Raw genomic sequence first — 25,651 nt, 5'->3', positions numbered from 1 at the left:
GGACTATTATTATATTCATGACTTCTGATTCCAAAGCAAGTTATCCATCAATTTGTTGTGCGCCGTGCATGTAATATGTAAAGGTGATTACACATTGATATGGTTTCCCAAAATTCATTACGGCCCACCAAAGGAAACCTAAAACCAGTACAAGGTGTCTTGAACTTATGCTGCATCCAAAACAAACAAACAAACAAAATCTATGTATCCCGAGCCTAAGGTGCGGCCCAGTGTCGGATAGCTCGCTTACTGTTGGAAGTCATCCTACAGGCTACAGTCACAGACAAAATAATTCTGTTCCTGATTTTCATTTGTTCATTTCTAGTTTTTGTTGTTGTTGTTGTCAGTTTCAAGCCTTTGTACTGATCATTGTGGATTTTTTTTCTTTCATGAACAGAGAGGCACCAAAATGTTGTCCACGGAAACTCGGTGACTGAATGCAAGCATCTTTCTTTCCTCCGCTGCGTTATGTGTCTGTCGAGTGTCTTCAAAAGGGTGAGTAGTTTGGCTTTTAAAGTTTCATCTTACAGGTTTACATGTTTTTCCCTTGGTGATATGTTAAAAACCTTCAAGGTGGTGACAGTTTCACCCTGGACAAAATCAAATCATCTGATATATGTTTTAAGTACAAAGTAGATGACTTTAAAAAAACGTATCTGGATTCAGCTGATTTTATTTCATGCAACCACCTGACGAAATGAAGTGGAACAAATGTAAAACTTTTTTTTTTCAACATGACACACCTGCGATTGCAAAATAGTGTATCTGATAAATGTCCTTCGATTCCCTTTGAAAGCTGAGTGTTTTTACTTTGTTAGTTTCGCACTCCGCTGATTAACTTGTGTGCCGGTTACAAAGGCTCCAAGTGCTGATGTTACCTTTTAAATCACGCATAAATGATGCCGACAGTTTCAACCTGGGGGGGAAAAAATAGAATTCAATTTCCCTTTTTATTTCTTATGGAGGAAAGTTGTTGCGCAAGAACTTTGAAAGTCAACCGACAGATTCATGTTGCCGATTCATGTTCCATTTCGGAGGTTCCTTATATGAAAGTCGCTGCTGGCTGACATCAATCCAGGTCAGTGATCCATCACTGTCGAAGTGAGTATGGATCAGGAGGTGCGTCAATATAGCCCGGTGCCTATTGGAAGGTGTGTGTGTGTGGGGGGGGTATATTCGTACAGATGCAGCAACACATATGGGGATGGTGGAAATGGATTCCGCATGAGCAAGGCTGGTGGATGAGGGAGCTATAAATGTGCTCGGGATGTTGTCATGCATTTCTTTCTCAAGAGGGTGAAACCTGCCAATATGCTTTAACATAGGATGGTTTCAAAAAGGGTGCGTGGGGAAACGGTCATCGAGTGCTTTGAGGATCAGACTAGATTTGGGTATTTATCCATCCGTTTTCGAGAGTACCTATACTTGTCATGCATGATCTAGACTAGAGTGTATTCTGACTTGAGCGAGATGAGGGCTACACCCTGGATTGGTTGCCAGTCATTCAGAGGGCACGTGCAGACAAGCATTCAGACTTGGATTCGCACGGGGCTGCATGGGAGAAATGCTCCCCAATGCAGTCTTGTTTGGTTGGTTCTGATTCTGTATGCACTGCTAATGCTGGCTTGTTTTCCTAATCCACTCGTTGGGCAGCTGTGGATTCTGTGCAGATTGGTCATATTTACCCATGGTTGGGTTTATGATTTTGAGCCAGCAGATTGGGTTGAAGTTTGGATTGCAGGGGGGCCTAAAGAGCGGAATCTGGTTGCCATTTTGGAGTTTATTGGGTCGGTCCCTTTTTGAACCCATATGGGTTATTTTTGACACAACTGTTTTTAGAGTGGTCCAGTGGTTCGCATTTCGAATTTGAAGTGCAGAGGTACAGGTTCAATTCCAACTCCGGCCTCCCTGTGTGGAGTTTGCATGTTCGACTCGGGCCCGCGTGGGTTTTCTGCGGGTCCTCCAGTCCCCCCGCCCCCATTCCAAAAACACGCACGGCAGGCTGATTGAACACTTAAAATTGTTCTTACGCTACTAGTTCAGTTTGACACAACTTTCTGGATTGTTTTCCACAAATCTTTTTTTTTTTTTAAATAAAACTACCCCATAAATAGGTTGAGGGCAAATTGACCCATGTAGCCAGTCCGTCTATTTTTATTTGTATTGTTTGTTTATTTATGTCTTTATTTTTGAACCAACAGTTTTGTCAGTGCATCATTCATTTTTCAGTCTTTCCCCCCCCCCCATCTTTGATAATGCTAACTTGTGGTTGCACCACAATTGTGCTATATGTGCACCATTCACGCTTAAAATTGCTGAGTCAAAAATAACCCAATTTATTCAGAAATTGGACAGACCCACGACTCGGACCACTTTGACCCAATTTTCTGGCTGGTTTTCGATGAAACCTTTTTTTGTTGACAGTGACACAAAATGTTGGTGCAAAACTTTGCACGGTTGGGTCAAATTCACCTAAGTAGCAGGTCGGTCCAATTTTTGCCTTTTTTGATTTTTTTTAAGGACTAATCTATTTTAAAAGCCCGCCATGTTTCCCAGTAACAAAAATGTGAATCGCAAAATTGTTATGACCATATCACCATTTGCTGGATTTTTATAACTCCTATGCATGTTTGTTTTTGAATTCGATAACCGTATGAATCAATTGCTCCTCTTGCTGGACCATCTAATCGCTTGTGAGCCATATGTTGCCCACCACTTGCTGCAGTGTGCTGCTGATACCAGTGTGCTGCTGTTACCGCTACAAATCAAAACATTTTCAAAGTGATTTATTGTTTATGTAAGCAGGGGCTTGTTTTTGTGCATTCGGCGGGCCCTTATCTACAAATGAGCGTATATATGCCGATGTTATGCAAAAATAATGAGGCCATTAGCGGTTAAAACCAAATAGCCCAAACAAAGCAATTGGCGTCGCTAATCATGTGCTCCTCGCTTCAAATCATGTCTGCGGATGTTTCTTAGCAGCGTAGATCAAAGCCATTTGTAAACTGCAGAGGCGCACAAAATGAGAGCAGCGACATGTTGATGGCACCTTCTGGCTTGTGCCACCGCCATCACCATCATCACCGCCACCAGAAGAGAACAACAACAACAACAGCAGCGGCAAGAATGTCCGCTCGCGTTAATATCCTTCTATTGATCCCGGCAAAGCACCGCTATCGAAAATGAATTACCGAGGCCCCGCACAGCAGCGAATCCGTCATCGGTGCTCAGCGAGTCGGCCACGGCGCGCTCATTGCACGGCCGCGCGGTGCAACTTCATGGATTGAAGTGATTCTCGTCACACGCAGTCTCTCGATAAAGGACAAAATGGACCGAGTGGAAAGTTGGCAACTATAAAACCAGAATGCGCGTACGTTGTAATTTTTCTTCATTTCGTTCTTCTTTTTAATTATGCGTGTAATATGTACGGAAGCCGGAACACGACGTTGACATTCACCAACCGACGCAAATCCATGAGTAAGTTCATGGTGACACTTCTGGTACATAAATAAAAACAACCGTATGTACACTGGAAATGTATGTCGGGACTGTAAACGAGAACGCAAATGTATATCTTTTTCCACCTTTTTTAAGCCAAAGTAAATGTGTATCCTAGATATTGAACGCAAATTCAATAGTTGGCTATTTTAACAAGTACGCAAAGACAATATGATTAAAAAAAATGCAGATTCGCAACATCACAGAGGACGCTTATGGTGGATTAAATGTAGAAATGTTGAATCTTTTTCCTGTTATTTTCTGTTCGCCGTTTTTGAATGCACATTCAACAGTTATTTTTTATCAGAGCAGTCACAGAGGACAAGATGCATTTTTAAATCTATTTGTTTATTTATTTATTTATTTGTACAGAATTCGAATGCATATTTAAGGTGATTTTATCACCAGCACAAACCAATACAAAAATCCGGAAAAGTTCCTGTTGTTATTCACATTAAAGACATTTATTTACATATTTCTTATTGAGCTGTCAAATCCGCACTGCACCCAAGGCTGTACGATCAGAGCTGCTCCTGTATTGGTTAGGAGAATCAATACATTGAAATACATTGAACATATATTTACATTTTACGACACACAATAACGCGAGCTGACCAAAGAAAACCACACAGGAAAAAAAAAACTTTGCCGCTGGAGCCAGTTTGTGTGTTTGTTCTTCTTTAAGTTGAAGAAAAGTTCGACATGCTGGAAATTGACCTATTTAGAAGAAAAAAAAATGTTTTTACCTTGTAACCTCTTTGTCTCCCGCAGCCTGTTTTTTTCCCCCTCCAGATCATTTTGTTGTTATCTTAAAGCGCTGCTGTCATTTTGCTGATCACATAATCAATGATGAACCCTACAGCAACCTTTTTCGATCGATGCATTTTTGAAGGTTCGATAGCGCTGTGAAAAAAATAACCCGCTCTGGTCCCAATTTTAAATAGTCACCTACTGGTTTAAGAACTTCAATTAATTATGAATATTAATACCTCCAACAAAATAAAACTATACTCGTTTAGAAAAAACAAAACAAATGATTGACTAAAACAACAGATAGCCTTTCTTATACATTTTAATAGCTTGAACCTTATTGAACATATTTCTACTTCGGTCATTTTTGTCTATTTTCAAACCGATCTATTGTTTTATTTTAGCGGTGTTAGCTCCTCTGTACAGTCAATATTCCACCCCGTCCGTGTGGACACGCTAATCTTTTCACGACTTCTTGAGAGACTGATGCGGCTGATGTATCACGCTTTAATGTATTCCAAAGTATATTTACTCTTGGCAAAAGTTAAGTAGCAGTGTTTCGTCATGTGTCATTGATCACAAGACCCCCCCTCAGAAACAAACACACACACACACACACACACGCACACACACATGGTGGTTTTGCGTGTGCCTACGTGTAAATTAAATAATGTCGGGGTTATATTTCCAATGTCATGTTCACGGATTTTCAAAGAGAAAATAAATGTTTAATTTTTTTTCTTTTGCGCATGCGCGAAGCAGGCTGCTTCTTGGACTTTGTCCCTGTTGTGTAAAACTTTTACCAGGCAGTCTGCAGGCCGAATCGATGCCCACGTTTGTCCTTCGCTTTGCATACGATTTAGCTTATTTTATTTTATTTATTTTTTAAATCTATGGATATCTGTGTCTTTTTCGAACGGAAAAAGAGAGGCCTCGAATCACTTTGGCCACTGAATGGCGGTGTTTGTGAAGCGTTTGGCCGCAGTTTGTTAAGGAATTAGTGTTCTTGCCATAGATTATTATTTAGGTGGATTTGCATTTGAAAAGCGGGGTCCGGCAAGAGAGGAGGGAGCTTGATCAATAGCCCCGGTGCAGTATCGATGAATCCGCAGGCTGATCGATCGTCGCAGAAAATTGGGCTCGTGTCTTTTCTTTACTCTGCTTTCGCTTTTCTGCATGGGTAAATTATTTTTTTATAGCTATGCATGTGTATATTTTTTTAACTTTTGGCGTGGCAAAATGCCTGTTTTCTCTTCGCAAGGCTTTATTCATTTCGTCAATGGTAACACTTAATAAAGCATCATATATCCGATTACGAGCAAACGGAATCGTTTGCGTATTGTATTTATATTTTATTATGCGACTTTTACGTGTTCTATGCTTTGAAATCCAGTACTTAACCTCAATTATTTGAAGTTTCATTTCCTGTTCTGACCACGTTCTGAATTAGTGTTTATGTATTTATTGTAAAAGCACAGAATCATTTATATTGCACGTATTTCTTTACCCACTCAAAAAAAAAACTCGACTTGAAATAAAATACATTTTTCATGGTCCTAAGAGTCACCCGTTTATATTTATATTTGCTGCATATGGACAGGCCGTTGGTGCAATAAGCATCAGTCAGACGTATTCCTCAATCACTTGGAGGCACTAATCACACTCACACACACATACCCCACCTCCACCACACACACACACGCACACACACGCGCGCGCGCGCCTTCGCACGAACACATTCGTTCAATGCGTTATTGATCCGATTGCGGGTGGATTACGGCATGTTGCACGAAATATTTTGATTTGTTTGGCTTTGCTTTACAACACCTTTCACTATGCACGCATATTTATTGTGCTAAATTAGCAATTCATGACAGTGATACACACAACTCAAATATAGAGGATTTTATATATATATATATTCCGTGGCATACAATAGATTGAGCTCAATACAAATATTAAATATATATAATATACAATATTTATAAAACGCGCGCGCGTGTGTGTGTGTGTGTGTATATGTGTGTGTTCCTTCACATCGTTCCTTCATTTGCTTCAGTGTGCTGCGGATTACTATAACGCGTGTATATACTCTCGATGGTTGCAGTGGATTGAGCATTGATAGGGTTGATAAATATAGTACAACTATACGTGCCGAGAAAGAATGCATAAATCAGTTTGGATTTAGTACTTATTTAGTACTTTAGGAAATATTTAATACAGTATAGTCATAACTTAAGTGAAAAAAGTAATAATATTGTATAAACCAGAAGCAGCGTGTTCAATGGCACATTTTGCGCAAATGCTTGTACCTTCAATTATTCCATACAGGAGGCTGTTCCTTATGAAATGTCTACATTAGATTGTATTGTATGAATTAAATTTGGACACACACACACACACATATATATATATATATATAAGTCATGTAGTGTTGGCATTTGTAGGAATATAGATTGCAGTGTTGCTAATTCAAACAGCCTGTAAGGGAATAGGAGCATTATTATTTTTATAGGAACATGCTCATAATTAGAGAATTAGATTTTAGTCTTGAAGAGAGAACAGATTTAGCATAGCCATACTTTGACGGAAATGACCTGTGCATGACCTGATTTATATGCAAAGACCATTGCATGGATTTTATACAAACAAAGTAAACAGATGGAGATGAGAGACACTTGCACAAGCCTCCAAAACAGGTACATCTGGATAGCTAGAGTATTGATTAAATGGATGGATGGATGGAGTCGAAATCAACAGCTGCGATAAGGATGGTTGCACAAATGTGCACACCCTATTAAAACTGCAAATGTGGCTGGGTTCAGAATTTACCAATCCCTTTCAAACTAATGTTAAATGGGAGTCTATGCTGCCACTTTTTAAATAGCCTCTGACTAACCACCCAAAAGTGCAGCCGTTCGAGTAGGCTTTTCCTGACATTTTTGCTGCCTAACAGAAGCCTGGAGATTTTCTACTTACCCTGACTGCTGTTTTCAGCCGTTCATAATTCCCTTCACCTTATCTCAGGCCTCAATTTTAGCCGAAGAATAAACAACCTGAAATCATGATTCTGCTTGCATGTTTTCACAGTGTTGTGCTTGTATCAAACATAACATTCGGAACGACAGCATCCCAAAACTTTTATCCTTGTTTTCATCTGATCATAACAATGTCCTGCCAAAGTGCGGGAAAATGACTAGAAAAGCCAACTAGAACATCAGAGCTTTATTTGAGGTTAATCAGAGACACTGTGTGCTGACTTCCATTTAACAAGGGTTTGAATGAGATTGGTTGATTCTCAACCAAGCCTCTCCTTATTACTGGTCACTTGTACAACCAGATGATTTGAGTTGTTTATTTCTACTTCCCCTCTAAAAGAATTTAGGGGAAAAATCTATTGTTGCAAAGATTAAATTAATGCTGGAAAAAGTTTTGAAATGACTTGCCATGGTCTAATTTTATATCGTAAAAATCTGTTTTATAAACAGGCTTGTCTAGACTTTTTTTTTCTTTTTACTCCATAAATCGTTCACAAAGAGATATCATTAATTTAAAAAATAGACGGGGTTCCCGATGGAGTTCTCCATAGGCTCCAATCTGCTTATTCCCCTTTTGCTGAGTTGGATGTGTTGGATTAAGCATGCATATCCTCTATCTATACATTCATAATGTCTCATTGGTTGGAGCTTAGGCTCATTCAATATTGCCAAGTATGCGTATGATCCCGCCAGCTACTTAAGAGCATTATTCAACGCCTCTTCTTCTGCAGCCTTCACCCCCTCCTCCCCACCCTTTACCGCTAACGCTGGATTTATTAGGCTTAAGGAATCGCCTGCTCTTCTTCCTCGAAGGGGATCACACATTAAGTGTAGATCAAAAGATACGCTCTTAAAAAACAGCGAATAACGCCTCGTGCGCAACACTTACTCGCTCCCTTAAGTGGATTCATTCTTTGCCTTTTTAAATCAGCCTTTTGTTCCATGTTGCTGTGTAATTCCTGCACAGCAAAGCTGTTTGTTATGGTTATGTGGGAAAAGGGAGGTCACAGTGTGGAGGGTGGGGTGGGGAGTACACATCTGCTTTGGAAGTTGTCTGTTTTGAGTGGAATACAGAGAGAAAAGAGGAGGCGAGATGTATTTTAAAGTGTTTCTTTTTTTTTTTGACATGAAACAGTGACACGGCTGCAGGGAAAGCGTTAGCTTTTGCACAAAGCACCGTCTTTTTTTTCCCTTTTCTTCTTCTGGCACTGATATCAAACGCTCGCTTCAGCCTGGTGTTTCTTTTTCAGATGCCCCAGATCACTGTTTAGTTTATTTATTTTTTATCAGGGACCATATAAGTTCTAATAAAGCCCCCCTAAGGTCTTACATTTATATTAAAAATGAACAAATGCTTATTGCCATGTTTTGACGAATCGTGGCGGGTGGGGGTGTGGGGTGGTGTGATTTACTGAAATGCAGATGGGAAGAGTCGTCTTCCGTAAAGCCTAATTGGAGACATGTTGAATTATGTTAACTCTGAAAGAAGGCAATTATCAAATCACAATGACTACAATTTAAAAAAAATATAGAGAGAAAAATAATGCTTGTAATGTTCAATTTTATAAATGTTATTGTTACACGTGGGGTCATGAACACTTCCGAAATAGAAAGCGGCACTACTGTTCATCCGGAACTGCAACTTAAAACTCTACTATGCAAAGTAAAAGCCGTTTATCATCAACACAGAAATGCCGGCGGCTTCTCTGGGCCCGAGTTTATCAAAGATGGACAAAGTGGGAAAAGTGTTCTGTGGTCTGACGAGTCCACATAAAAATTGTTTTTGCAAATTATGGACGTTGTGTCCTCTGGGCCAGAGAGGAAAAGAACCATCTGGACTGTTATGGACGCAAAGGTCAAAGGCCAGCATTTGTGATGGCATAGGGCAGTGTTCGTGGCAATGGCATGGGTAACTTACACGATGAAAGGTATAGACAGGTTTTGGAGAAACATATGCTGCAATCCAAGCAATGTCTTTTTCTTGGACGTCCTTTGTTATTTCAGAAAGATAAGGCTAAACCATATTCTACATGCGTTACCACAGTGTGGCTTCATAGCAAAAGAGTGCGGGTACTGCCTGCAGTCCAGACCTGTCTCCCATTGAAAATGTGTGGCTCATTATAAAACGCAATATACAACAACAGAGATCATTTACTGTTGAACAAATGAAGCTGTACATCAAACAAATGGGAAAGAACGCCACCTACAAAGCTTCAACAATTAGTGTCCCAAAGGTTTTTTAAAAAATATTATTAAAGGAAACCATAATGTAACACAGTGGTAAGCATGACCCTGCCCAGGCTTTTTTTTTCTTTGGAACATGTTGCAGCCATACAATTCTAAGTTGATGATTATTTGCTGTTAAACAATAGTTTATCAGTATGAAAACAAAATACCTTGTCTTTGTAGAATATTCAGTGAATTATAGGATTTGTAAACTATTTCAACACAACGTCCCGACTTCACTGGAGTTGTCTTTGTAGATTGATAAATAGAATGATAACTCAATAGATAGAGTGAAGGCCACTGTAGTCTGTTTTCAGATTTGGAGGGTGTGTCTCTCAAAATGTCTCAAAGCCCAGAAATGGGCCACGTCATCAGGTTTCCCACCCCTACCCTCCGATGGTAGAACACATGGATCCATCTGAATAAAACGTCCAATTGGCTTTTGCTTAATGAACCCCACCGAGCACCCAAACAAGCACCCACCCCGCCGGACCCATCCTTTAACCACCCAGCCCAATCCCACAGTGGAACTCCCACCCTCCACACCTGATAGAGCACCCGTTGCTAAGCAACAGAGAGAGACGGATGGAGGAGACACAGTCAATCAATTCTGCCGAGAGAGAGAAAAAGAGGGGAGGGGGCTTCGATGAGGCTCAAGATGGTCTCCTCACAAACATCCATCTTTGTTAGTGGCGGCGCACCTCTAAAAATAAATAAAATAAATGCATCTGTGCGCCTGTCCACCTTTCCATCTCGGTCCCACGTTTCCTTTTCTAATACTTCTATCACAACAAACGACAGCGAGCATGTTGTGCTTCACACTTCTCTCGTTGCACTTCGCATTGTGTGCCGCTCTCCATTAGTCACCGTAGCCCACGCACGCACACAAACATGCAGATGCCCTGCAATGTACCACATGCCCCTCTTTCTCTCTCACTGTATGTGTGTGTGTGTGTGTATGTGTGTGTGTGTGTGTGTGTGCGTGCGCTCAGCAGCGGGTGTTGAGCTCATCGACTGAGTATTGATCCCAGCACTCACCTCCCTGCAGTCAGCTCTTGTCCTACATAGCATGCCCTGTCTGATTTCTCCCCTAATGGCTTTTATCCAGCTCCAATCTTTATTTAAACTGAAAAGTAGGAATTAGCACCCACTTCTGTCAGAGTACCTCACTTGCTTAGCGTTTTGCTTCTTCTTGGTTTGTTTGTTTGTTTTAGAACCGCACATCATCGTACGGCCTGAGTAAAATATCTGCACCGATTCTTCTCTCTAAATATTTGATTCCTGGACACTTCATTAGGTACACCTGCGACAGAATTTTCAAATTTTTGTCTTTAGATGGATAACAAGGCTCGGTTTTGAGTGATACGGCTCTTATTTTGGCATGCGATGGTGTTGTGTTGACAGATGTCAATCTCTCCAATCTATTGAAACAGTTTTATTCATTTATGATAAAGTCGACACAATGGCAGGGGGTTGGGACATGATCATGAATAGCCAAAATGTACATATGATTGCCACCCAATGAAATACATTGGGAGGGAGGGGGGGGGGAGAAATAACAATTAAATCCTAGAAATTCTCCACAAACCAAAATAAACATTCACTATACAGAACGCCTCGTGGTCGAGCAGTGAAGCTGCAAATAGAACGGCTACAGAAATTCTCAACAAGACGAGATGAAGCATAGTTGGAGCCATTAATTTCACTCATGTTTTAATGAAATGAAAGCACCACAGCACATCAAATCCTGCTACGTGAACAGGAAAGGATTTAATTCAATCAAAGCACAAATAATCGGTTAAAACGATTTCACGCACAAGTCATTCGTTCTTCGAAACAGCTCTGTAGATGTGTCCCTCCAATAAGTCCTCCTGAGTTAGCCTCAGTAATATTAGTTGTTCTTCGCAGAGGATAAAGACATATGCCTGTGAGTATTGCTATCTGTGCATGTGTTTCTCCACGTTTTGCTTTAAAATACTCATTGTTGAAGGGTTTGAACGCTGCACTGATACTAGTCGGTCATATGTGGTTAGCCTCAAGCTAGCTGTCTCTCCCGAGGCAAAGTTATGTGGTTGTTTCAAATTTGGGATTGTGCGGAATACTTGTTCCGTCCTTTTTCCCCTCCTCCCCATTTCCATCTTGCTGCCAATACAACAAGAAGACGATCACTACTCATCCATATCAGCTGCTTACACTCTCACCTTTTTATCGTTATGGCAACGTCTCCTCCCGCCAAACGAGCATCATTTATTCTGCCCCGACGACTTTTCATATCGACGTTCATTTTGCGACCAAACAACCGCTCTCCCGCCCCCACCTGCAGTTGAGGTGAAGGAGGGGGACCCCTCTGTGCGCCTTCACCCCTTTTCACAGACCGTTTTGATTTGTTGTTGATGGCGGGAAGTGACGGGCCAAGAGAGAGGAGGAGAGCAACTCTTATCTAGACCCGGCAGGAATAAGACACATCGCGCTATCTGCGCTGGCGCACACAATGGGGATTAATTGATCCCCTAATACCGCAGATAAATCGATGACTCCCGAGCATCCTTCTTCGGCAGCCAATCGCGCGCAGTCTCCGTAGCCACGGGTTGACGGACAGCGGCACAGAGGTGAAGCCGAGAGGAGGAGTCCGTCGGAAGGCCGGGAGTGAAGGCTACGGCCTTCCTCTCGGAGCGCAAACATGCACTCGCGGGTGGGGGGGGGGGGGTATTTATAGCACGGCTTTGTTGGTGCTGTGCAGACCCTCTTACTGGCAGTTGAGGCTCTTGCAGAGCAAAATAGTTCAACACAACACTGCAAAAAGATGACACTGCTGTTGAGACTATTCAGTGTGATAGACCAGGTTTTAAAAAAATCCGACTTCTGTCTTGAAAATATCGCCCAGGTTTAACCCTTTCATGCACCATGTAACCTGACAATATGGTAAGCTGAACACAGTAGTAACCGTTGTCCGTGAAAGGCTTAAAAGCCCTAATTCTGTCTCGAAACCCGAATTCTAAACCCTAAACAGTGGGCGTGAAGACAAATTTGAAGCTTAATCCTCCCTTCAAACCTAACCCTGGCATGAAATTCTTATTTAACGCCCGAGTCCTGGTTTAAAACCCTCATTTCAAACCCTTACCATGTCTTAAAACCCTAGAAACGAACCCATTGTTGAAACCCCGATTTGGAACTGCAGCCACGCCTTGAGACCCGCCTTGGGACACTACCGGTACTTTGAAATCCCAATCCTGTTTTGAATACCAAATGTTGTCTTGTAACCGTAGGCCTCCCTTGAAAAACTGCTTTCAAAACCCCAGTTTGAAACTCTCATACCAATTTGAAACCCTTATTGAAATCCCTGACCCATTAGGATTATTGCTCAATAGTAAAAATAGAAATAAATACAAGTGAATGTAAAGAATGAAAGAGTTGGTGCATCATGATATGATGCGTCAATACCTACGTACATCATACTCCTGGTATGTGCGCCTCGGCCACCAAGGGACAGCATGAAACAGGAAGAGTTTCACAACTGACTCAGTCAGCTGCAGTAATATTACTCTCTTTGCACAGAGCATATGCACGTCTATGTGTTGCTGCACCATTTGCGGTCAAGTAAACTGCAATAGGCGGCCCGGTAGTCCAGTGGTTAGCACGTCGACTTCACAGTGCAGAGGTACCGGGTTCAATTCCAGCTCCGGCCTCCCTGTGTTCTCCCCGGGTCTGCGTGGGTTTTCTCCGGGTACTCCGGTTTCCTCCCACATTCCAAAAACATGCATGGCAGGCTGATTGAACGCTCTAAATTGTCCCTAGGTGTGAATGTGAGCGTGGATGGTTGTTCGTCTCTGTGTGCCCTGCGATTGGCTGGCAACTGATTCAGGGTGTCCCCCCACGCCTACTGCCCGAAGACAGCTGGGATAGGCTCCAGCACCCCCCGCGACCCTAGTGAGGATCAAGCGGTTCGGAAAATGGATGGATGGATAAACTGCAATAATTACTGATGCTATGTTTGTTAGCCTGTCAATTGGAGTTAATGTACCAATTCTCATACGATTGTGCCGGTGTAGTTTTTGTGGCAGTGAGAGTCGGGACATTTTCTCTCTACTTTGTACACACCACCTTATCTGCAGCTTGCTTGGATCCATCTCCATTTGACTCTCCCGTCTCCCATCATTCTCACTCCCGCACGTTGACGGTGTCTCGACCGCCCGCCCAATCGTTCCCATACCGACCTGCACCTTGGCACGGTCGAGCTTTCCCACCAATACTGTTTTCCTTCACACAAGCCCATGTAATAACAGGCTAAAAATATGCCTTCGCTTCTGTTTTCCTTTTTTTTCTTTTTTTTCCCTTCCTTGCAGTATTGATTTTGCCCAAAGCATTGTCTATGGCAAGCGAGAGAGCGGAGAGACAAATGAAGTAGGAAACAACTAGAAAACAAATTGCTCTCTACACACGAATGGGTGACAAATTCAAGGAGAAAACGGAATGAGTGAGAGAACGACAGAATATTGTCAGTGGGTTGAACGTGAAGATATGAATGAAACGTTTGGCGTGTGTTCTTCTACGCAAATGTGGTATATGCACAGCACCCAAAGAATGACTGAATTCAATGTTAAATGTTAAGGCTTTATGTTACAGTGAGTTTTAGTTTTTAGGCATGACTGTATTTTTTTAGTTCAACTTAAGGAACTCTTGTTTTGAAACTGGATGCAATAAGTAAATCTCTTTTTTTAAGTTTGATGGGCAATACATTTGAATTGAAACATTATTTGAGGACAGTTTTTTTGGTTTGTTTTCCTATATTGAGGCACAATGTTATTCTTCAAACTGTATTTTAACATTTGTCTTCATGGTACTTGAAGAGCTCCTTTAACCCTTTCAGGGACAACGGTTAGTTACTATAGTGGACAACTTACCATGTTATCGGGTTACAGGCTGCATGAAAAGGTTAAGATGTAAGATCTTGGTGTAAAATCTTTGAGAACCCTTGTTCAAAATGATCCTGAAGGGTTCGTTTGCAACATTATCTTTGAGTGAGCCACTCTAAATACTGTCATTGGATTGAATGTAGAGATGCAAATTGGAACTGGAGCACATTCTTTGACACCGGTTAGCTGTTTTTGCTCAATTTCAACTTTCGACCTCGTGATGGAAATTTTCTACAAAATCCCGCAGGGTTAATTTACACACTTACCTTGAAAGGAGCCACTATTTTTATTTTTACAGTGTATCCTCTCAAGTGGACATCACCGTGCAGCAAAACACTCTCCCGCAGTACAATTCAATAATAAGCCGGCACAATGAGAGCAAACCTTTACCATTGCAAATATGCTCCAGATGCAGCTTTTCGGGGAAAATGGTCGGACTCCTTTGGCACTGGTGTGTAATGGGAATGGAGAGAGCTGATCAATAAGCGTATTGATTGCTGCTGGCTTGAGTCTGGGGAATTGAGAGTGAGAATGGGAGGGGGGTGGCCGAGGTGGAAAGAGGTGTGGGGGTTGGCTCCAGCTTAAATTTTTAAAATGCTCTGTTGCAGAGATGACAAATAGTCGGTTTGAAAGGAGGGAGACAAAGACGCTAGTCTTTGACATATTGACGCTCTTATATATTTTCTAAAAATCATCAACAACAAGGAAGACCAAACCACTCCTGTATGCTTTTATTTCAATATTTTGCTTTGAGAAAACACAGGGAAAAGCCTAGCGTTGTCAGTCTGGTTTTAACCTCACAAGAACAGGAGATACAGTGGTACCTCTACTTACGAGCTTCTTTTCACACGGAATTTTCAAGTTGCGAAATGCCTCAACAGGAAAATATTGCCTCTGGTTGCGAAAGAAATGTAAACATTCAAAAGGTAAAAACACAGGATGAGGCGATACTCGTAGCTCCGAGTTTCCTGAACGCAACATACTTCCAGCTGCTCTACCATTGGCTATTGCCGAGCATCATCCTGACATCCTATTGGCTAAGAAGGACCTATCGTGTGCGTCCATGTGTTTATGAAGCGTCCCCATCGTTCGCCCCTCGCGCCATGAGGTGTTCCGATAGTTTTACGGAAATGTGAATCACCCAGAAAGAGTTTTCACCACTTCGCTCATTATGCTGATGTTTGCCTTGGACATTTTCAAAGGATTGTTAAAAGCCAACAAAAGCAAACGTCAGTTCTTTACAAAACGCCAGGCAAAAAACACTTCTAAGAGAGAACATGAACTAAAGAAGCCAAAAAAAAAAAAAAAATTATGAGGATACCGCTAAAACTTAAATAACCATCATTTTTATTCCTTACACTATTCTTTGATTTTTTTTCATTAATCACAACTCTCATTTATTGTGCCATCATCTCATTGCCATATGTATTTGTTACATACTGTATTTTGATCCATTTTTATGCTTTATAAAACATTTATGTCAGAATTCTTTTTTGGGGGGGGGGGGGCTTGGAACGGATTAGGGCATTTACATGGAAAACACGTCTCTACTTACAAAATTTTCTAGTTGAAAAATGTCTTCCAGAAACAATTAATTTAAGTAGAGGCACCACTGTATTGCATAGAGCAAATCTACAAAATGCAGTATGATAAGGTCTTCATTGTTCAAATTGAAACACAATCCAATCCTTTTTTTTTAAACATTACAGTGACTCATTATGCAATGATACAAAAATATTGATCATGTAAACTGCCATAATCACTAATATATAATTGTTCACAGTTAAATATGAACCTTTTAACTAGAGGCAGCTATCGCGTCATGATATCAAGTCTGTCCTTTTTGGGGAAATCGTGACAACAAACTACAGATTCATTCCGTCCCTCGACGTACGGCGTAACGAAGTTCGACTGGAGCTGTTCATCAGAAGACTTTGTAAATTGCATGTCGTGTTTGCTCTGCGCGACTTCTCATTCGATTAAAACAAGCATGGTCAAACATACACTTGTTTATAGTTTACCTGAAACAAAGTCCTTTTTTTTTTAATCGAAATGGGCTTCGGCATCAGATACGTCTTGGACCTTAGATTCATGAAGCAGCATGTGGTTGGCCCAAGGTACATCTCAGACACTCGGATCCAAGTAACTGGAAAAATTGTCTGGTTATGATCCGGAGCATCTCAGTGTTGTGGTTCACATCGCCGACTGTAATGCGGCCCGCGTGGGATCGTAGTTTGCTCGGAGAGGAAACTATACTTCCACCAAGGAGACACACCGGCCATTCCTTCAACTAACATTACATTTGCCCCCATCAATTTTAATTTACCGAAAAACATGTGTTGTACATTTAACAACTTCACCTTAATTTTTTGCCAGTATCATTTTTTTTCCTCTTCCTCCCAGCCTTCAAGTGTTTATCTTCAAAGTCACCCACATAAACCTCAGACGTAAACCCGATCTATGAGTGTCGTCAAATCAACACTTGCGCCGGGCATAAATGAGATATAATAAAGTTGAAACATAAATAAAAGCTCCCGTCCATGCTTGTGAGGGAGCTCTGCTTCCCTCAACGGGGCACTGTCTGCTTACTAATTAAAAAAAAATAAATCCAAAAAAAAAAGCTTTTAGTTTGGAGACAAGACTTTTAACATGGGACTTTTTGAAATGTAGGCATGAATTAAATGAACATACATGACATTTCAGATTCCACTCAACTCTTATTTATATAACCTTTTAAAAACAGCAGCAGCTGCAACTAAGTGCCGTACAGAAATACAAATCGAGCGTAAAAATATGAGCCATTTGAAGATAAATGATAAAGATCAATAAATATAGCCCCAACGATACAGCAGGTGTGTGTTGAACACACTTGCCGTGCCTCTTTAGGATAGCGACGAGAAATAAAATAAACCTTTGCAGTGGGAGCATTTCCTGTCAAAGTTTCGCGGTTCTTGCTGTTGTCAAGAACCCAGGTACGGATTGCGCTGTACCGTGCTCTACCAATACAGTCCCACCCGAAATGTCCCTTAGTCCGCATCACGCATGTGGGGGCTGTAAACAAGACGTTACGGAGGCAGCGCAGCACTCTGTAAACACCCCCTGAGAGGAACCTATCCCTCAGTAAAAAAAATTCAGCTGTAAATAATGTATTGAATGCAAAGTTAAGGTCCGCGGGGAGATATGGATGGGCTCATTACTCTTTTAGTTCGCCGGGGCCTTTTACGCCGTCTGCGTGCCTCTCCGCCATCGACTGGCGCTCGTTCTGTTTTGATTTAAAGATGCTTTTACCTGCGGATATTGTTGTGGATAGAAGTATTGTTTTTTTATTTTCTACACACGTCCCAGAGGTTGTTTTTTTTTTTTCGGACGGCTCCACCACCACCACCACCCAACGTTTGTGCCTTGTTAAGCTAACCGCACGCGTGAGTGTATGCACTGCGTTATTATCAGGGGCCCTGCGTCCGGTCCGGGGTGCATTGATCCCCGGAGCAGGATGTCAAACATTTTAACGGCGATCTGGACTTAGTGCAAGTGGGCTGTTAATGCATTAAAAATCGTTCGGTACCTAACTGTCCAGAGCAACACAAGAATACCCCCTATTGCTGGAACACACCACCGCCCTCCCCCTCCGCTCCCTGCCCTCCCTCCACCTTCTGTTTCCAGCCACGTCCCTCACATCCTCGGTCTCAATCAATCTTTACGACACCCGGTTGCATCTCGCTAATGTTTCCGGACTTGACCGTATCCCCGCTCAAAAATTCTTAATTAAGCCCGTTCCGTATGTTTACTGTTGGGCAAATGACAAGCTGACGGGGGCTAATAAAACAACATTGTCAGGAGCACGGGCGTTGACCTCGCCTTATCTGCTTCCATCCTCCGTATTTTCTACCTCACAGGCTTTTGGATGGAGGGTTGCTTGGTCCTGTTCAACGTCGTCCATGTGACTATTTGTCTAAAGGCAATGGCGGGGAACCTGTGGCTCAGAGCCCAATTATGGCCGGCCCCCGAGAGCATTTCATTCTAAAAAACACATTCACATTTTTTTACTGCTGAAAATGGCTAAAGAACTAAAGTGTCAATTTAACTTCAATAATCATGCCCAATGATGTACATTATCAAATGAACCGACAACTGTCACTTTCTGTAGGCGTAAAAAGCAGGATTACCGCATATGACATTCAATAATTTGCAACAAAATTAAGCTATGCTAACAAAAACTCAGCTGTGCTGAGATATTATTTCGGTCGTCTTCTTTCAATTTTACACTATTTCAAGCTAGATTTGAGTGCCATTGATTGTAATTCCACTCAGCAAACGCTTCAGCAGGGCGGCCCGGTGGACCAATGGTTAGCGTGTCGACCTCACAGTGCAGAGGTGCAGGGTTCGATTCAAACTCCGGCCTTCCTGTGTGGAGCTTGCATGTTCTTCCCGTGCCTGCGTGGGTTTTCTCCGGGTAATCCGGTTTCCTCCCATATTCCAAAAACGTGCGTGGCAGGAAAATGGAGCATTCTAAATTGTCTCTCTGTGTGAGCGTGAATATTTTTTTTTTGTCTCTGTGTGCCTTGTAATTGGCTTGCAACCGGTTCAGGGTGTCCCCCGCCTACTGCCCGAAGATAACTGGGATAGGCTGCAACATGCCCCACGGCCCTTATAAGGATAAAGCGTTTCGGAAAATGGATGGATAATAGACATTTGTTCTGTATATATTTTTTCATCCTCTGAGGACGTTATAAAAAGTAAAAATAGGAAACTTTTTCCCCAACCCTGTTACGAGCGTTCAGATATCATTACGCTGGACACATTTCTGTAACGCAACCTACTCGCTCCTCATCTGCGTTGATTAAGATTCATGCAGCCTCCTTGCCTGCACGTCAACTCTTCCCGCTATGAGTCATGCGCATCAGCATCTCTCTTCATTTGGCTATCGACTCGTGCTGTGTTCTCACATCGGGGCGATCCATACGGCACCGTGCGGCGCCTGTATTATATCTCCATTTCTGTTGGGTTCTGTATCCAGCCACTCCGGTGAGTCTGCTTGATGGAGTGGCAGAGCGCAGCGAGATGTTTAAGCAACAAACGGCAATGCCAAATGGAATGACCTTATCATTAAATGATCGCAATGTTAAGTCTCCAGTTCATAAATAAAGCAAAACGAGTCCGTCTGAAATTAACAAGGGTTCACCGGCAGTTCACGTCATCAAACTGGGAATTCACAGAGGCTCATTATTGTACAAGAAAAGGCCAGAAGATACTCGAGTGTTCGATCAAATTTAAATAAATTTTGCTGAACTTTACTTTGGTTTTAATTTGCGGAACTTAAACAGCTACAATCATTCTGTCCGACAGTCCTAATATTCTTAATGCAGCCACATTTATTTTTGCTACATAGCTATAGCCAAACACATTTTTTTTCTGCGTAGTTTTAAAAGTTCCCATAGACAAGAATGTAGAGTGAATTTATTTGTCGTCAGGTTCATTTTCTGAGACGTAAAGCGCTGGAAAAAAATGGAGGAAAAAAAGCACTTAGCCTATTTAATAGTTCACCATTTTTCATTTTATGCAAAGAAATGCTCTAAATAGCACTATTTGTGGAATTGGGAAGTACAGTATGTTGTTATTCCTTGATAGAAAAAAAAATTACTCAAATATTGCACATGCATAAGGAGAGAAACTGAGAATTTTGCAACAATCGATTTAGCTTCGCCCCCCCCCCAAAAGCTGCATATGCAAAATACTTGCACTCAACTCCAAACTGTACCACTTTTAAGAACTGTAATTAAATCACTTCAACGATATTTGCTTTATTGAACTCTTCAAATGATTCCTTTCAAATGATGTGCAAAGCAGTCTTCCTACCCTTACCGTTTCTAGTTACGATGCCCCGTCAGAAACCGAACATCAACTCAATTTCGATACCTGGGGGCCGCCCCCCCCCAGCCCCCACCTCCATCCCCTTTACCTCCCACAAGAGTGAAATTTGATCTGCCCAAATAGAAAACCATTTTACTCAAACTGCATCCAGTACAGCTAAATGCGCTCGGCAGTTTATTGGCTGTAAAGTCTGTTACAAGGAATTAAGTGAAACGACGCAGAGACGCTATTGAGTAGAACTTTTTAAAAATGGAAGCGTTATATAAATGGACGTTTATTACATTTTGTTAATTGCTTGTATACAAGTAGCTATACCTTTGGAGTGGCTGCCCACTCGTCAACTGCAAAAGTAATCTTTTCACGCCTGACTATTTATGGAAATGCGTCTGTGTGTTCTTGAAAACAGTCGACGTTAACTTTAACCCTTTCATGCACCCTGTAACCCCATAACACGATTAACTGTCAACTGTCGTAACCGCTGTCCCCTAAAAGGTTCATAACAAGTGGCAAGGTGATTCTGGAGTCTCGGCTATTTTTAATGCGTTAAGCCACTTAGTTCATGCAGCTTCTTGAATGTCCTGCTTTTGGAAAACGTGTCCCAGCAAATACAATATTTTTTACACCACATATGTCAAACTCAAGGTATTGTCATGACAGAATTCAACCTCATGTAAAGAATGAAACTGTTGTCGGCACATTTTTTTGCTTCAGTTCAGTGGACATTGTGCTGCCCCTTCTAGTGCATACGTTTCTGCCACTGGGGGCAGTCGGCTCTCAGTAAGGCAATAATATCAGTCGTTCTTTGAAAGGGTAAATGATAAATGCATTTGAGTATTATATTGTTTACTTTTCTATGCATACTTGATTTTTTTGTTTGTTTGTTTGTTTTGTTGCGAAGTGAGTTGAGTTCATTGCCATCATATGATACTCAATGTTTTTTGTTCTCAAGTCAAAGCCATCAATTGGCTAGTGTCTTTAAAAACTCATTACTTGGGTCCCCGGGCAGTACTGTACACATCTGTTGTGTACAAAGAGGCCTCTGGTTGGTTGCAAATGTGTGGACAAGACCTCCAGACACTGTCCTGTATGTCGTGTGTGTGTTCGCATGTTGCGTTACACTAGCTGACAGGTGCGAAGCCCTGTGGGATGGCACCGTTGCCGTCTTCCGCTTGGGTGAACATGTCCGCCACATCGGAGGTGTAACAAATCCATTCCTGACTGCCAGAGCCTCTCTGAGAAAGCCTCACTGCGTGTGTGCTGCGTGTGTGCTGCGTGTGTGCTGCGTGTGTGTGTGTGTGTGTGTGTGTGTGTGTGTGTGTGTGTGTGTGTGTGTGTGTGCGCATGCGCTCGCTCACGCTCAGGTGGTCACAGGTTGTTGTTTTTTTTTCTCTTGGGTGAAGTGTTGGCGTCTCAATGGCGTCTTTAGAGTGGTTAATAAGAGGGGAGGTTGAGGAGAGTGTCAGGTATGCTCCCATGAAGAGTCCTCAATCCCCTCATTCGTGTGTCGCGTTGACACCTCTTAACCTCACTCTGTCATCGCTCAAGCTCTCTCTCGCACACACACACACACACACACACACACACACACACACACACGCACACACACACCAATTCTATTGACACTCGCCACCAACAGGGCCGCATCCACTGTACACTCACTGACTCCCCAGCTAAGAGAGAAAGGGGAATGTTTATTACATCGTTGTAACGTAGTAGTTACAACTCTGCGTTAACTTTTATCATCAGAGGTGGTGGGGTTTACACATCCTAAGTAGGTGTTTAAAATGCAGGCGTCTACTTAAAGATGTGGCATAACCATGTGATTCTATCAAACCAGTGTGTGTGTGTGTGTGTGTGCGTTTGTGTTTGAAAAAATATTTTTTTCATATTCAGTCACTCATTTACACATACAAATATTGCAATTTATAATGTTTCAACTGAAAATAGATATATATTCAATTTAATTAAAAAACTATTTAATTAAAAATATTTTTTTAAACTGCAGATGATCACACGCAGAAATATCTTATTTATTACTTATGTATTTATGTAAGACTCATTAAAAAAAATTACGACTAAAGAAGTATGTTATTTCAAAAATATGAATATTAAATCTAATGCAAATAGATATTTATTTTGCAATTGTAAAAATAAATGAAATAACATTAATAGACATCTAAAACTATAATACCAGATTTAATCATTATTCAAATCACCCAAAACAATAGTGCTACTCAAAATATCATGATCAAAGTTGCTGTCAAGTCCTTCACGTCGTAGCTGTTGGCTTCTTTTCACACTTGTACAACAGATAAAAGTCCCTCAAACTTCTCTCTCACCATTTAAATGCCACGTCTCTATTCTACGTCTTACCATATGACCCTGCATTGGCGTCATTTAGTTCCCAAATTGCATGTGTTGTTTGATTTCATCATCCATGCGAAAGGCGTGCTCATCGTGTATTATTTGTCATGCAAAGGACTCAAATCTTTTTTTTTGGGGGGGGGGTGGCTCTCACTGTTGGAAGTGAACAAGCTCCGCCGCTGTCACAAGCCAGTGTAAGTGGCAACGGGGTCAAATGAGAAGGGGTCAGAGTTCGCAGTGCGGTGGGTCTTGTTAAAATATTTTTAGCCTCCTTCGGGGATGTTATGTAATAGCTCGGGGGGGAATTGGCTCGTATTCGGGTTGGCTGATTTGTAGCGTGTGATATATGTGCCAGATGTACCTGTATGTTCATTCGCCTTTTTAGGAGTAGGGTCATGTTGATCTGCTTTCTTGTCGTCCCTTTGTTTTCACAACAAGATTCCGCAATTTCTTGGTGGCCCGAGGCAAGCTTCGTCAGGAGGCTCTTCGCAAGAATGAAATGCGTTTCTTCAAGATTTCCTCAAGTATTGTACTTGCATTCAATTAAATTTGGACAAGAGGTGAAAATGGACAGTCCTGTCAGTGACTTTGTCCACATTTTGAAATTGGTTGCCGTTATCCCACACCTTGAAATTACGTAATAATTTTTCTATGTTTGTATGATTATCACTGGTTTGGTCTTTAACTAATGTGAATATGTCAATTAGGCGACTTTGACCTGCTTTGCAAATCTGTTACAATAATCCCATAATTTTGATTACTTGTTACATAATTATTTTTATATGTTCCTCCTGTCTGATGAATAATGTGTATGACCAAAATATGAAATGCGTAAATCCTCCTCAGCTGACGCTGCCGGCAGTGCTACCGCTGGCAAAAGCATCTGGCTCTTCCGTAATCAAGTCTGCAAAACATTGAACAATTAATTGCATGAGAAGGGAGCAGTTGAAATGCATTTTTATATGTGTTTCAGCATATTAAGTCGAAAACACTAATTTCTTTAATGATTGATTGATTTTTTTTTATGAGCTATTTGGGAAATCTCTGGGTCTGAGTAAGTGCCGCCCTGATGGCAAACGCCATATCTTTTGTCCTTTTAGGGCCACCATATGTTCCCTTGAGTCCAACCAAGCAGAAACGAGTCAAAACAAATCAAGAATCAGTTTTCGGAATACCAGTCACATCATGTTTGCTCGTCGAATTGCACTTCATTTTATTTACACACATGCATAAGAAGGTAAATGTCACAGAAGGGCAAAAATTGCATTTTCAGGCCCCACAGCTCACGGCATCTGACTAGCTAAACAGGTAGCAGGGGATGCACGAAGGAAGGTGCTCTTAAGGCATCCAGGGTGACTGACATGCTGATTATATACCCCCCCCCCCAAAAAAAAGAAAATTAAAACCATATATATATATATATATATATATATATATATATATATTCATTCATTCATTCATCTTCCGTACCGCTTGATCCTCACTAGGGTCGCGGGGGGTGCTGGAGCCTATCCCAGCTGTCTCCGGGCAGTAGGCGGGGGACACCCTGAATCGGTTGCCAGCCAATCGCAGGGCACACAGAAACGAACAACCATTCGCACTCACACTCACACCTAGGGACAATTTAGAGTGTTCAATCAGCCTGCCACGCATGTTTTTTTTTTTGGAATGTGGGAGGAAACCGGAGCACCCGGAGAAAACCCACGCAGGCCCGGGGAGAACATGCAAACTCCACACAGGGAGGCCGGAGCTGGAATCGAACCCGGTACCTCTGCACTGTGAAGCCCACGTGCTAACCACTGGACTACCGGGCCGCCTATATATATATATATATATATATATATATATATATATACACACACACATATACATACACACCACATACAGTATATAATATGTTTTGTTTTGTTTTGTTTTTTGGAGGGGGGAAAAAAATTCCACTCAAAACTGCACGACTGGTTGAGCCCAATCAATATATTGGAAGCAATCTTTCTTTTTTAAGACGTGATAATAAGTGTATTAATTTTAATAAGCATCTGTTCGATAGCTTCGAAATGTGAGCGATGGTGGCCCTTTTTTTTTTTTTGCACGCCATTGATCACTCCCTTTTCTTGCCTCTCTTTGTCCCTTCTCCTCCATTCACACACACGTCATAAAATTCATCCTTGGGCAAGCTGACTATGCGCACTACCTTTTATCAGTCCACAACTGTTTAATTAATCAACTGAGTTTGACGAGCTATCAGACGAGGGTGGGGGATAAATAATTTGGATAAAAAGTCATATGACTTTTTCACACAGCATTCTATAATTATTCCCCATGAGGAACCGAGTGAACAAGGAGAATCAGAAGTTGGATTAATGTTCCATTTCAATTGAATAGCTCCGCTCTGTACACACACACACACACACAGACACACAGGAAGAGGCAGCTATTTAGCGTTTGTACAATAGCACACAGAAAAATAAATGCTGTTATTTCTGAGATTAATTATTGAAAGTGTCTGAACCATTTTTTTACCTTTAAGATTGCAAGATTGCTTGGATCATTCATGCACTTGTGTCTACAGAATTGGAACGGCTATATGTGTAACTTGTGCAACTTACAGCGTTTTAAGAAGCTAAATGCAAACATTTTATACATCATCTTTGCCGTTAGTCATCAAATTATATGAAAATGACCCGGATGCTCAATGTTAAAGTTCCACATCAGTCACTATACAGTGGACAGCTATTCAAAAAGCTGCAATAGATATTAACATTATTGGTAAATGTTTAAAAATATTATGACCATTACGACAGGGTTAGGAAGATGAGGTGGAGTTGATACTCCAATTTCACTGACCTGGTCATTCATTTTGTAGAAATAACATAGATTTGTTCATCCATGCCAATGACCTATAGTGACTTGCAGCACAACTTCAATAAATGTTGTTCCACTCGATGAGCTACTAACTTGCATATCAATCATTCTTTATCTACTGTTCTTGTT

The 25,651-nt window shown here is 41.5% G+C and overlaps 1 long non-coding RNA gene across 1 annotated transcript in view; it reads left to right on the top strand.

Annotated features, from left to right (window-relative positions):
- The first annotated feature begins 242 nt into the window (after nucleotides 1-242).
- LOC127606490 (uncharacterized) overlaps nucleotides 243-25,651 on the top strand; it is a 34,711-nt gene continuing 9,302 nt past the window's right edge. The window contains exon 1 of the long non-coding RNA XR_007963799.1: nucleotides 243-495. This is a non-coding gene — a long non-coding RNA (uncharacterized LOC127606490). The remainder of the gene's footprint in view (nucleotides 496-25,651) is intronic.

Source organism: Hippocampus zosterae, chromosome 8 (genome assembly GCF_025434085.1).
Source record: "Hippocampus zosterae strain Florida chromosome 8, ASM2543408v3, whole genome shotgun sequence".
NCBI lineage: Eukaryota > Metazoa > Chordata > Actinopteri > Syngnathiformes > Syngnathidae > Hippocampus > Hippocampus zosterae.
This window is presented reverse-complemented; position numbering and strand designations above follow the sequence as displayed.